General features: G+C 42.1%; 1 long non-coding RNA gene across 1 annotated transcript; it reads right to left on the bottom strand.

Moving 5' to 3' along the window:
* Positions 1-1,373: 1,373 nt before the first annotated feature.
* Positions 1,374-10,145, bottom strand: LOC122481583. Its single transcript, XR_006296892.1, has 3 exons — positions 10,060-10,145; positions 4,075-4,203; positions 1,374-3,957 (listed from the first exon to the last, which is right to left on the bottom strand). It is a non-coding gene; the product is annotated as an uncharacterized LOC122481583 (long non-coding RNA).
* Positions 10,146-14,231: the final 4,086 nt, after the last annotated feature.

The raw sequence follows: 14,231 nt of genomic DNA, 5'->3' as shown, positions 1-14,231 counted from the left end.
TCCCTTGACATGTCCTATTGTTGGATGATCCTTCTGGTTTCTTTTTATCAGTACAAACCCATCATTTCTCCCAAGCCCCCAAGCTCATGTATTTTTATCTAATTACTTATATTGCTTACATGTTTGTCTTATAGTTGCTCTATCACTTTATTTAGATGCTACAAGTATTTATCAAAAGTCTGTTATATTTCAGGCATCCTGCCAGGCACTCACAAAGAACAATTCAAAGATTCTATTCTCATTAGCCTATATACAAATAAGTAAGATAATAGTAGTATAGATAACAATAAGTGCTGTGTGAATGTAAAGTTGGGTAGCAGAGATGACCTGGGGAAGGAGAGCTCTTCCAGATAGTGTCCAAGGAAGGTCTGACTAATATTTAGGCAGAAAACTAAATGAAGACCAGGGCCAGCCAGGTAAGACCATAGAAGAAGGACTTGCCAGTTAGGGGAAACTACAGGGGTGAAGGCCTTGGGGCAGGGACATTCATGGTGGGTATGGAGAAGAGTGAATAAGGACACTGTGATTGGAAGGTAGTAAACCAGTAAGAAGGGGGTAAGAGGTTGGGTAGAGGGGTAATGGAGAGGTCCATCATGTAGGGCCATACTTGGGATGGCTCTTCTTGGGATGTTCTCCTCGGGATGTTAGTCTAGGATTGTAAGCCACTTCCTGGAACACTCAAGTTCTAACCTCGTTCTCTGCCCAGGCCCAGGATGGCCAGGGAAAGACGGGTAATTTCCATACCCAGGCGTCAGAGTCCCCATTCTGAAAACTGTTAGAGCTAAGATTGAGGAACAGGAGGAGGGGATAAAGAATGATGGGGCTCCCAGCAAGCTGACCGAATACATTTATTGTAATATTGCTTACTGCACACTTAATCTGTGTCAAGCCCTCTATGTACACAGTGCCATTTAAACTTGACCACAACCCCGTGACATTGGCATCACTATCCTATTTTACACAGGAAAAACTGAGACACAAACACGTTAAGTAGCTTGTCACCACCCTGTTGGTAGTAAAGCTAGTTTGGCCATCTGTTTGCCTCCAAAGACAGACTTTTAATCAGCCTCTACCACTACCCCCTGGAAGCTCAAAGATTTAACAAGAGAACCACGGGAAAGAGGGAAAGAAAGAAAGAAAGAAAGAAAGAAAGAAAGAAAGAAAGAAAGAGATTTAATGGGAAGAATTCCTCAATTCCTATGACCTGATACTGTCTAGACAACATAAATAAATAATGTTGTTTATGGTTAACATAAGTAAGCAATCAAGTAAGAATTGACTTGAGAATATGGAGACCAAATCAGAGACTTTTAATTTTAAAACCAGCAAAAAGGTTTTTAAATTTCTTTCTTGTGTTTTCTTTGTTTTACTTTAGAAAACACAGAAAAGGATAGAGAAGAAAATTTAAATCACATAGAGAACATACATTTAATGTAAGTGCTGACTGGAAGGTTTAGAATCTTCCGGGACCTCGCTGTAAATTCTTAGGAGAATCTGATTGGATCAGCTTGGATCACATGTGTCCCTTGATCCAGTCACCTGCAGCCAGGGAGGGTTAGGATCCTATCTCAGTTGCAGGGACCCACCTCTTTGGGTTTTTAGAGAAGAAGGTCATCAAGGACCCAAAAGGGGTCAATTAAATCTGGTTTGAGAAGACTGTCTCTGATAGCAATGTGGGAGATGGATTGGGGTGCACAGGACTGGAGACAGAGACATGGGTTTTGGGCTGTTGCCGTGATCTAGACTGGAAAAGAGGCTCCTGAACTAAGTAGTATCTGTGGGATGGAGAGCTGCAGAAACATCTGAGAGAAAATTAAGGAGTGGAATCAACCGTCTTTGGTGAGTAATTTGATACCGGAGATGAGAGTGGGTTTAGGTAAGAGGATGTGAGAATTGGTGACAAGATCTTGATTTTGAGGTGCCTGTGGGACATCTAAGCAGACATGTCTGATAGGCAGTTATGTGCCTTTAGACCTTAGGAGGTGACCTGGGTTGGAGCGAGGTGGTATTAAAGCCAGGGACAAGGATCAGATAACCAGGGAGAATGCGTGGAGGGAAGAGAAGGCTGAGGCTAGAACCCAGGGAGGAACCGTTCATGTGTAAGGGACCGGTAAACCAGGGACGTGCCACCCACAAAGGAGGCTGAGGTGTGACTGGGGAGGCAGGAGAACCAGGATGGAGTGCTGTCATGGAAACCAGCATGGAGTGCTGCCGGGAAGTTAACAGAAAATGCTGCAGCCAAATCAATAACACAGCTCCTGGAAAGAGCCTGTTCAACTTAGCAGCAAGGTGGACTCACGGGAGAGGGGAGGGACAGAGGATGGAGCCCGGCCGCAGGAGTGACTGTGCAGTGAGAATGGAGCTGACGTTAGGGATGCTTGACCTCAAGGGAAGGAGAGAGAGTAAGGCAGAAGCAGGAGTGAAAGGGATCCAGAGGGAGGGGCGTATGTGGGACAGAGAGAGAGAGCGAGGAATGCGGTTCGGTGAATTTAAGAAGCCTCATCAAGGGTAGGATGCCAGAGATGGAACCCTGAGCACAAGGGGGAAAAGATGTATCCAGTGCTGTAGACAGAAAAGGAAGAGAGATGAATGTAAGTGCAGCTAACTGTAGAGCGAGAGGAGCCGCAGGCTGAGGGATATTTGCCGGGTGGCCTCCGTTTGCTCAGTAAGACCCGGTCATCTGCTGAGAAGGTGGGAGGAAGGTGGAGAGGACCTGGGCAGCGTGAATTCTTTGCATTGTGAATTGGGGACATTGAGAGACGTCCCCGACTGCTGTCGGAACCCATGATCTGAGCAGCAGGATTTCTCTGTAAAACTCAGCATCTGGGCCAGAAGGGAAAATCCCCACACAATGAGGTTGGTCTGGTTCGGGGTTTTGCTGAGTGTGGGGACAACATCAAAGGGGAAAAAAGGGGGAAGCGATATGGCATGGGCAAGGTGTGACCGAGACTGAGGACAGCGCTCATGTGACTGAAAAAAATCTACTTTCTCCAGCCATGTGTGATTGTGTTACAACAGCTGACAAAGCCTTGACTCTTTTGCCTTAATGTTGTCACTCTGTATTAGGCTTAGACAGTCTGTCGGTTGGCTAAGGGTTCTCCTTCCCACAGGGATAGAAATAAAATCATAATAAACATTTCTTAGACCTTCAGGACATTCGTGCTAGCGGCTTCTCACATTTTACATTATCTAATTCCCATGACGATCTTGTCCTGATGTCTGGTATTGCCCTCATTTACAGACGATATTTGGACTCAGAGCTTAATTAACTCCAAATTCACGTGAGCTTGGCTGATTTTTTAAAATAGCCCCTTGCCCCAAGTCAACTCCAAATGGGGTGTTTGCTTCAGCTTTTGAACATTCTACTAGAGCTCCTGACGACCGCATGTGTCTCCAAATAGCCCCAAATAAATAAAGAAATCTCAAAGAATACAAATTTCAATTTCCATGAATGGAAGGAACCTGGAGAGAAGTGGTCCTTAAGCCTATGGGGACAGGGCAGGGAAGCAGGGGAAGGGGCAGGAGAGTGAACACTCTCAGAGTGCTGAGCATGCCCCCAGAATTGCAGATCCTGGACCGGTATATCTGGCAGGAAAGCCCCTGAATGCTGAAAATCTTGAACCCTTTGATCAGAGGCTTTTCTGAAAACTTCCTCCCTTCGCCTGCCAGCCACGTGGAGGACTGAGAAATCTCATTAAAGGCCTTTCAAAAAAGCTCCATGTCGTGGAGCATCTGCCTCTGGTGTGCGAGAGATTACACACGAGTGATCTTGGCCAGGGGGACCCAGGCAGCTCCAGGCTTTGCCAGGGAGACACAGGACTTCAAAAGGGAGGCACTCAATTAAGGAAGCAGCCTTTCCTGGTCGTGGCTCTGAATCTCATTTCCAGCACAGGCTCCTCTGGTAAATGATAAGAAGCCAGGGATAAGAGCCTGCTTGTCGCCTGAATGGCTTCCTTCCTGAGGGAGAAGAGAAAAAGGAAAGAAAAAAGATTAGCACAAGCATCAGGCTCCTGATTTAGCTTCCATTCTGAAAAAAAAAAAAAAAAAAAAAAGAAATTACAAAGAGCCCTTTACCGTCTGAGGCTGTTTGGATTTCTCTTCTTGCACTGCCCCATTCAGGTTGTGTTTTATTTCTTATGGTTGACCCTGTGCATTGTGGGGCATTGTGTCCTTTTTCTATGGAAGGCACTTAATGGATTAAACCTGAAAAAAGTCAATGGTAACCAGACATCCATTAGAAGGGTCTATTTACATGCAGTCACTCCTGCAGTTTTTAAAAAGCACAGAATTAAAAGAAAAAATTGCTGGAAAATACAATCATTAGAGTCCTTTGTCCCTCTTGGTTCCACCCCTTCTTACCCCCTATCTGTCAAAGAGGAGGGGAAGGTATCCAGTAACTTCTTTGAGATGGGACCTTGGGAGCAAGGGCACAGCTTCTGGAGCAAAAAGAACACTCAGGACCAACGAGGAAGAATAGGCCTCTGGATCTTAACGTTTTCCATTCTGCTCCTGTTGTATCTGAGGATCTTTTCCCCCTAAGGTCATAGAAACTGTCTTGAACAATTTGATTCAGGACAACTTCTAAAATCCTTTACAAAAAGCAATGGGCCTGATTTGAAATTTCAGATTCGAGCCTATTTTATATCAACAGAGTCCTGGGCCAGAGAGTAACTGACAGGGAAGTTCAGAAATTTCACATCTCTCACTCCATGGAGTATTTGCACCTGTGAATCCTTCCTCGAAAGGACTATTATTATTTGTAATTGTTTTAAGTTTATGTATTTTGAGAGACACAGAGAGATAGTGCGTGTGCACATGCAAGGAAGCAGGAGAGGGACAGAAAGAAAAGGAAAGAAGGAGAAGGAAAGAGAATCTCAAGCTGTCAGTGCAGAGTCCAATGTGGGCCTTGAACTCGCACGAGATCATGTGACCATGAGATCATGATCTGAGCCGAAATCAGAGTCGGATGCTTAACTGACTAAGCCACCCAGGTGCCCTTATTTATAAAGTTTTTTAAATCTACACATTCAGAACTTGGTCATTTTTTGCTTTCGGCGTGCTTTGTGATCTTCACATGGTTAGCATCGTTGTTAGCAGGACACATCTTACTCGTTAATGGAGAAGGCTGGTAGCAAACACCCGATAAACATCTTTTCCATTCAGTATGGATACGAAAAGGTTTCTTTGATTTACAGAAAGCACATAGTTCACCAAAAATGCAGCATCAAGATTCTCCTTTGGTAAAATATAAATTGAGGCACATTAAAAAATTTTAAGAGTCTATTTGAGCAAATATTGATTTGAATCAGGAAGCATCCATCTGGCAGAAAGAAAGGAGCTCCAAGAAGCTGTACAGAATGAAAGACTTTTATAGCCAGAAGGGAGCAGAAACAAGGAAGTTCTACTAGGCAAAACGTGGGTTCGTTGATGCACTTTTCTTTAGGGAAGGGCAGGGGTCTATCGGGCAGATTACCTAACTCCTGCTGATCAGACGACTCCTGATTGACTGGTTTAAGGTTTTATTAATGGGAGAGTTACTTCTCGGTTTGATGACTCAGGGCTTAGTATAGGGACTCCACTTGGGCCTGTTGTCTTGCTAACACATCTCAAATTACTTTTTAAAGTAGAAAACCTTGGGGCACCTTGGTGGCTCAGTAGGTTAAGCCTCTGACTTCGGCTCAGCATGATCTGGTGGTTCCTGAGTTTAAGTCCTGCACTGGGCTCCGTGCGGACAGCTCAGAGCCTGGAGGCTGGTTCAGATTCTAGGTCTCCCTGTCTCTCCGCCCCTCCCCTGCTCATGCTCTGTCTGTCTCTCAAAAATAAACATTTAAAAAAAAATTTTTAATAATGTAGAAAAGCTTAAGGGTTATTGAACATAAAAACAATAAAAATTCAGAAAGCTTTTGTTGTGTTGACAGCCTAAAACAAAATGCAAAACGAAAATCAATTCAACAAGTATTTATTGACCAACTACGCTAGATGCTTCTAGGAATACAAAGATAAATTTAACATGAATGAATGTCAAGTCCTACATTTAGGTTCAGTCAGTTGCGTAAGCTCACGTTACATGGTACATGGGTGAATTAATTAAAAGTTGATGAAAAATAAGCCTTGAACCTTTGTTGTGACTGGAAAACAGCTGATGAAGATGTGCCTTCTCCAATCGAAGCACAATATCTAGTGTATCTAGTACAAAAGCGGGCTTTTTTTTATTTTTACAGTTTGTTTATTTATTTTGAGAGAGACAGAGAGAGTGCACTCAAGTGCTCGCAAACAGGGAGGGGCAGAGAGAGAGAGAGGGAGAAAGAGAGAGAGAGAGAATCCCAAGCAGGCTCCTTGCCCAGCACAGAGCCTGATGTGGGGCTCTGAACTGTGAGATCATGACCCTAGCAGAGATCAAGGGTAGAGGTCAAGAGTCAGATGCTTAACCGACTGAGCCACCCAGGTACCCCCAAAAGGGGGCATTTTAAAGCAGACTTTTACAAAGCAGAATCCATGCAAAGGGAGACACATGTGTGGTTAAAGGTCTTGGGAAGCATATAATGTGAGGAACACTTGAGGGAATGGAGACTGTTTACCCTCGAGAGGATCAGAGGTAGGAAGGAGCTAGAATCACAGAATTGACAAGAGAGAATGACCAATTTTGCACTTTTTTGTCTAACCCCTGTCTTTTACAGATGCAAAATCAGGCCCAGAAAAGGGAAATGCTTTGCTGATCTCCATCTACAGCCTTGCCTAAACCTGCTGGTTCTGTTTCTGTAGTACCAAGATACTAATCCCAGTACTCATTATATAGCTCGGTTTAGGCTTCCAGTCGACTGTTGGTTGATTCCTGTTGTCAGAAAGGATGGACCTTCCTTGCCCTCAAAGCCATTTGAGTGTTGGAAAGAAGAGGAAGCCAAGAGTCCAATTCTCTCATCATCCACCTGGCAAATACCTTCTTATCCTGAAAGGCAGCTCAAACATCATCTCTTCTCTGAGCCCTCACTTACAGTTCTGTAGTAAAAATTAATGACTCTCTCCTCTCATTTCCCCCATCTGGAAATAAGTCACTGTAGCATCTTTCACACTGAATTGTAATTATTTATCATAATTACTTGTACATTCATCTTTCCATTAGACTCTGAGCGCCTGATCTAGCACGTCTCAAAAACCAGGCCTGGCTGACACCCTCCCCTGGCATTCCATACAATGTCTCAGTTTAACCATGGCATCCTCACAGCATGACTATCTGAGGGCACTCAGGCTCCAAGAGCAGGTTCCAGTGAGCAAGGCAGAAGCTAGTGGCCTTTTGGGACCTTGCTTCAGAAGTCATTCTTGCCAGGCCTCCCAAGATTCAAAGAGTGGGTCATAGACCCTACTTCTCTATGAGAAAAGTGCCAAAGAATTCACAGCCATGTTTTAAAACTTCCACAGCTTGATAGGAAACAAACTAAAAAATATGTAAAATACTGTGTATAATGTCTAATGGCAATACATTTTATTAAGATGAAAAGAGTAAAAAAGGCAGATAGAGAATACTGTGACTTGAGGAATTAGGAGTGAAATTCTAGGTAAGAGGAAATTCTGGTAAAAGAAAGCCTTACTGATAAGTTTGAGCAAATGTTTTTCGCTGTTTGATCTTTAACCCCTATGTTCAACCATCTTTCCCTTTCGTCCGTGTCTTTAGGCCATGTTCTGATTGACTTCACAGTACTCAAAGTTGTTCCGGCCATAGACTTTTGAAGATTTTACTTTTATGGCATTGTCTGTCACAGTCTGTAATGTGAATTCCTTTCTGCCTATTTAACAAGACATGTCACATACAATCCTTGTTTCACACGACACTGTGTTAACAGAAACTCGTGCATTTCAGAATTGTGTCCTTGCTGAGATATGTCGTTACTACAGAATCATGCAAGGGAGCAGACAGTTTCTTCCTATCTGCATGAGTATCAGTTAACATGATACTCTGCAAAGCAAAAAAATACCAGTCTTCTTTCATTTTTTATTTTTTTTTAATTTTTGTTAAGGTTTTATTTATTTTTGAGACAGAGAGAGACAGAGCATGAATGGGGGACGGGCAGAGAGAGAGGGAGACACAGAATCGGAAGCAGGCTCCAGGCTCTGAGCCATCAGCCCAGAGCCTGACGCGGGGCTTGAACTCACGAACCGTGAGATTGTGACCTGAGCTGAAGTTGGACACTTAAGTGACTGAGCCACCCAGGCGCCCCCTTCTTTCATTTTTTAAAAAACACATTAGGGATGTCTGGGTGTCTCAGGCAGTTGTGTCTGACTCTTGATTCCAGCTCAGGTCCTGATCTCAGGGTTGTAGGATCCAGCCCTGTGTTGGGCTCCAAGCTCAGCATGGAGCCTGCTTGGGATTCTCTCTCTCTCTCTCTCTCTCTCTCTCTCTGTCTCTCTCTGCTCCTCTCCCATTTGTGCTCTCTCTCTGTCTCTCTCAAAATAAATCAACATTAAAATTTTTTTTTTAAGTTATTATTTCAAAGCTTCTCTTGAATACTTAAATACTGCTCCTTGGCAGGCACTGCTTGACATTTTTGAGCCAGGATACTTAGGTGTTTGGGATGTCGAATAAGTGTTTTCAAAGATAGAAAAGTTCACAAAAGTGAAGGTAAGGTAAAACACAATGTGAGCTAAGGTAGCTGGTAGACGTTGTGTGCATGTGTGCACTTTGGGTGTTCCTGTGGGCTCAGCTGATTGCGGTTTTATGCATTTACCTAATATTTCTCACAGACGACGTTGCACATAAGCAAAAGCAAGATTAGTGTCATGCCGAAATTATTCCCTGGTGTATCAATCATGTGGAAACAAACCCACAATTTCAAAATACGTGTTATAGCAGAACTGATTGTATTGACTTTGAGACTCCTATTGTCATACAAGTAGAGATATTGAAGGAGATATTTGTCTCAAATTCAAGGAAGAGATCAAAGTTAGATATACAAATTAAAAGGCCATCGATGCCTACACTTATAAGTGAGGAAAATAAATTAAAAAGTCATTGGTTTATACATGTATTTAAATCCATGAGATCAAACAGAGATCGAATATATCAGAGAATATTGAGAATATTGAGATATTGAGAATATCAGACTGAGATATTCCAAAATACAAGGGTTAAAGGGAAGAGGAGCAACCAGCAAAGGAGACTCAAAAAGAACAGCTGTGATGTAGGAGTAAAACTGAAGATTATTTTAGAAACAAGATGAAAAATGTGTTTTCAAGGAGAAGAGAATGATCAGCTTTGTCCAGTTCTGCTGGCTAACCAAACAAGATGGGGACAGAGATTTAATCATTGATGGAGCAGTGGGAGCCAAAGACTAACTGCAGAGGGTTCCAGAGAGAAAGGAAGGAAAGTAATTGGAGACAGCAAGTGTAGATAACTCCACCAGCATTTTTGCTCCATCAGGGAGAGTAGAGAAGTGGGGTAGTCATTAGTCTGGGATATAAGGTCACAAGAGATTTTTTTGAGATTTTTTTTGAGATGGGAGAAATTATAGCAGACTTGTATGCTGATAGAAATGGAAAGGGGAAAGGGAAAATTTGATGATGCCCTAGGGAGAAGAAATAACTGACAGAGGTAAGTCCCTCAGTATAGAGGAGGGGATGCAGGCGATTCAGCACCCAAGTAGGGCTCCTTTTTTTCTCTTAGTAAAATAACAAGCAAGCTCATCAACTGAGTAAAGATGGGAGGGATGGAGAGATTGAGGAAAGCCATGAAGGCGTAAAACAGTTATCTGAGAGGTAGGAATAAACTAGGGAAATGTGGGTAGATGGCTGGGTAGCAGTAAGTGGCCCAGTGGAGATTAGTGCTCATGAGATGATCAGTTAGGTAACAATCATATAAAGTGCTTGGAACAGTGCCTGACATGTTGGCACTTGGAACAGCACATCGTAATAGTGCTGTCGTTGGTAGCCATTTGTTGTTTTTGTTATTACTGTTGTTAATATTATATCACACCTTTTACTCTTAAGAAACTTTAAGCCATCTTAAAAAGAGAGGAGAGGAATTTAATATTGAACTAATATAGCCTCATTGTAAGAATTTTCCATTACCGTTTCCTAGCACAAGGCTCTGCTTTTAAGGAGATCAGGGTTGGTCTACCGAAGTAGTCACTTCCTCTAGGGCTGCTGTACTGATGGTGCAGGGAACTCCAGGAATCCAGTTCCAGATTCACTCCAGTGAATCATTCGGATTCACTATGACCTAAGTTGGGCCATCACAGAACACTGTGACCCTGGGAACCGTAGTCAGTCTCATGGTAGATCATGACCCAATGATATTCTTCCCCTATATTGCTATATAAAATTGAGAGCAGGAGAATTTTCTTTCTCTTGGGTTGCCTAAACTGGGACATGCTCTATACCATTGTCCAGTAGATGCTTTCAACTGATCACTGATGTGTCTCCAACAGATGGTGTCCATCCCTTCAGAATGCACTGAATAATACCCACAGCACTTTCATTACTCACTTGTGGCTTCTAGAATACAGTCTCATTTTCTCATTTCTCCTCCTATTGGTCCAGTTGTATTTCTATCAAAAGTCGATTGCATTTGTTTCCAAACCTGCTTATAACACCTGTTCTTTCCTTTAATTATGTAACATGGTGGGGCACCTGGGTGGCTCAGCCGGTTAAGCGTCCCACTTGGGCTCAGATCATGATCTCATAGCTTGTGAGTTCGAGCCCCGCATCGGGCTCTGTGCTGACAGCTCGGAGGCTGGAGTTTGCTTTGGATATTGTGTCTCCCTCTTTCTCTCTCCACCTCACGCTCTGTCTCTCTCTCTCAAAAAATAAATAAACATTGAAAAAAAATTTTTAATTATGTAACACAGTGTATGCTGTACAAATCAATGATATATGCAAAGAGACTTATACCCATGAAGACAAAGGTAAATGCTGAGGAAAGACTTGAGAAAAGCAAAGCACTATACAAAATATTGTTAAAAATTTATGTGTGGGCATATAAAATATAAAAGATTGAAAGAATCATAAACTTCAGGTTTAAAAGCATCTTTAGGTTCTCCTTCCATTATAAAGAAACCAACACTAAAAATAATACACAGTGGAATGGTTTATGCAAGACAGACAACTCAGAACTGTAATCAGAGAGAACTTGGCCCTTTATGGAGAAGTTGGTAAATAAATGTATATTAAAATATTTTAGGTTAAAATAGAATGTTTAAAATAACCACATACCCTTTTTATGATTTTATACGGTAATCAACTTTTTAAATTTACTTACCACCTCCCAGACCTGACCCCATAGGATGAGCATAATTCGATAGCTACTTTTGAAAGCTCTGTCTTTCCAAATATACTAGGAGGTGAAATACAGACAGTGGAGGGTTTCATTAAATAAATAACATGCAAAAGTAAGCCCTGAATGGAGAAGGAAGCTTAGGTCAAAGTCCGATCAGAAGTCCAGTTTAAATTTGTGTCAGGGATGTTCATTGGTGCTCCCAGATATCTAACTGGGAAAGAAAACAGTTTGCAAGAATTTAACAAAAGCAGGAGGACAAGTGTTTCCAAGAACGATATGTAGAGGTAGGAGGTGATGAGACAGGCTGATGGGTCTAGAGTCAGGATTCCCAAGTCGTGAAGCAAAGACCAGGCATGGAGGGGAGCACAGACCCTAAGGGAGAGGATTTTTTGCTGTCTGCTCCATTTTATGCTGTTAATGGAACCTACTAACCATGGGCCTCAAGCTGCTATCTAGAGTCAGAAGGATGTTAAAAGACCTCAAGGTGAATCTTGATCCAATTTGAGGAAGAGCTGGAGACACTGAGATTAATTCACACTGTGAAAGATTTGGGCACTAATTTTTAACGTGTAGACTTGTTGAACAGAATTATTTGAAGTAGGAAAGCAAAACGTTTTCTATTTTGGAAAAAGTATTCCAGGCATTATTCATGACTGACATTTTTCTCTTCTTAAAGACAAGTGCATATATACTCAATGCCAGCAGGCCTAAGAAAGAATTCCTTTTCAGATGCCATATTAAGATAGCATACCTCATGTACTCACCTTGTACTTCCTTGTTGACTCTAGAGATAAGTCAAAAATGGTTACAGGCTTTAAAGTCCTAATCGCTTTTACTAAAAAGCCAAAGGCCCCTTGACGTTTTGAGAAGATATCATAAAGCTAGGTTGATGACTAATACAATATAAGTCTAAGTTGAATTTTTCACTATTTCAAGATTAACTCTCCAGAGTTTTATTAGGATTTCTTAGACAATTTTGCCACTAGTCAGGTATAACTGTATTTAGCAATAAATTATTACTTTTCTGAAGACATCCATTTGCCATGCATCAAATTAGATAGTAGCTGTGTGATCTGAGTTTCTTCTGTTTCAACAAGCGATTTAGCAATCATGTATGTTCCATTTTCTCGGACAGATACTAACATGCTGAACTTCCTATGCTATTAAACTTGTTTAGTGCCCTAACTAATATTTATCTAAGCCTCTGTGAAGTCAAGTTTTTCATCTGCAGAAGAAAGTGACTATAATAAACAAAGAAGGATCTGGAGGTGTAACAGACTAAGTCCTCCTAGTACCCAGTGTATTTGGATTCACTTCTCAATGGAAATCTGGCAACATAATTCAGAGGACAAGCGACAAGTTCAATCTAAGGAAGCTTCATAACAATCTTAAGACTGTAATTGAATGTTTTGGGGGCAGTTAAGTTGTAACCTTTCATTCATTCATTCATTGGTTTTCTTCCTTCAACATTAAACATATCTAAAGGTTATATATGCAAGATGTAAAGACAAGATACATATTTATATGGAGGCTTAGAACAGTGCTCAATAATATAAAAACCAAGTAGCAACAAGGTAGTCCATTTTCAATTGCTAGTCATGTGGTATTGGTCAGTGAGTGTTGTGAATCAGAAGAAGGAAGGAATCTCAGAAGCCGATGTGCAGGGTAACACCCTGGGACTTGAGCAGGGTCTTGAAGGATACACTGGAATCAAGTAGGTGAATGGATCCTATGCATATAGGATGAATGAGGGGAAGGAGGGAACAAGGTGTGGGCATGGAAATGACCGTGCTTGCTTAGACTGCATGGGCTAGTCCAGCCCATCTGCCTGTGGTAGATGTCTAATATATTTTTGTTGAATTTAACTGCTGAAGCATTGGAGGAGAGTCCTGGGTGCTGGCCAGCAGTAACGGAATGTCTGAAGTCTCTTGAGCCAGGGCTTGGCAGGATGAAATTAGGTAAGTGTAGTTCAGGAATAATATAACAAGAGCTTGGAGTAGCTTAATCAGTGCATCGGTCATAGACATTGGTTGAGGAAAATGGAAATATGTATCAAATTTATCCATTCAAAGTGAATCCAGGGGTGCCTGGGTGGCTCAGTCAGTTAAGTTTCTGACACTTGATTTTGGCTCAGGTCATGATCTCAGGGTTTGTGAGATCGAGGCCCATGTTGGGCTCTGTGCTGGGCATGGAGCCTGTTTGGAATTCTCTCTCTCTCCCTCTCTTTCTCCGCCCCTCTCCCACTGGCGCGCATGTGCGAACTATCTCTCCCTCCCTGTCTCTCTCTTTCTCTCTCAAAACAAACAAACAAACAAACAAACATTAAACAAAAAAAAAAAAGTGGGAGCACCTGGCTGACTCAGTTGTTTAAGCGTTAGACTTTAGCTCAGGCCATGAGCTTGTGGTTCATGGGTTCAAGCCCCATGTAGGGCTCTGTGCTGACAGCTCAGAGCTTGAAACCAGCTTCAGATTCTGTCTCCATCTCTCACTCTCTGCCCTTCCCTGTCTTGCACTCTGTCTCTGTCTCTCTTTCTCTCTCAAAAATAAACATTAAAAAATAATCTAAAATTTTTTTTAAAAACCAAAGTGAATCCCAGCATTTTTGTGTGATGTCTGGAAGACAAATAAGTCTCTGTTGTGATATAGTTCTGGACAATGAAAAATAAACTGAAGCTTTGACAAGGGGCTCCCAGAAAAACTCCTTTAAAAGTAAGATTCAATAAGCATGCACCATTTTTGCCCTTTCTGCTTTTTCCTTAATTCCTGGAAGTGGAAGCTCTGACTAGAGCCATGAAAAAAGGGCCAAGAGGCTCACTGCAACCTTGGCCTTGATGATTTTGAACCACCCAACCCACAACAGCAAATACCTATCCATCTCCTACTTATCACATGAGAAAAAGTAATGTTTACCCTGTTTCTGCTGCATACAACTAATTTCACCTCTGCTAACTTCTCTTCCTTAAGT

This window comes from Prionailurus bengalensis, chromosome C1 (assembly GCF_016509475.1).
Source record: "Prionailurus bengalensis isolate Pbe53 chromosome C1, Fcat_Pben_1.1_paternal_pri, whole genome shotgun sequence".
Classification (NCBI taxonomy): Eukaryota; Metazoa; Chordata; class Mammalia; order Carnivora; family Felidae; genus Prionailurus; species Prionailurus bengalensis.
The sequence above is the reverse complement of the archived record's forward strand: the minus strand, read 5'-3'. Positions and strand labels throughout refer to the sequence as shown.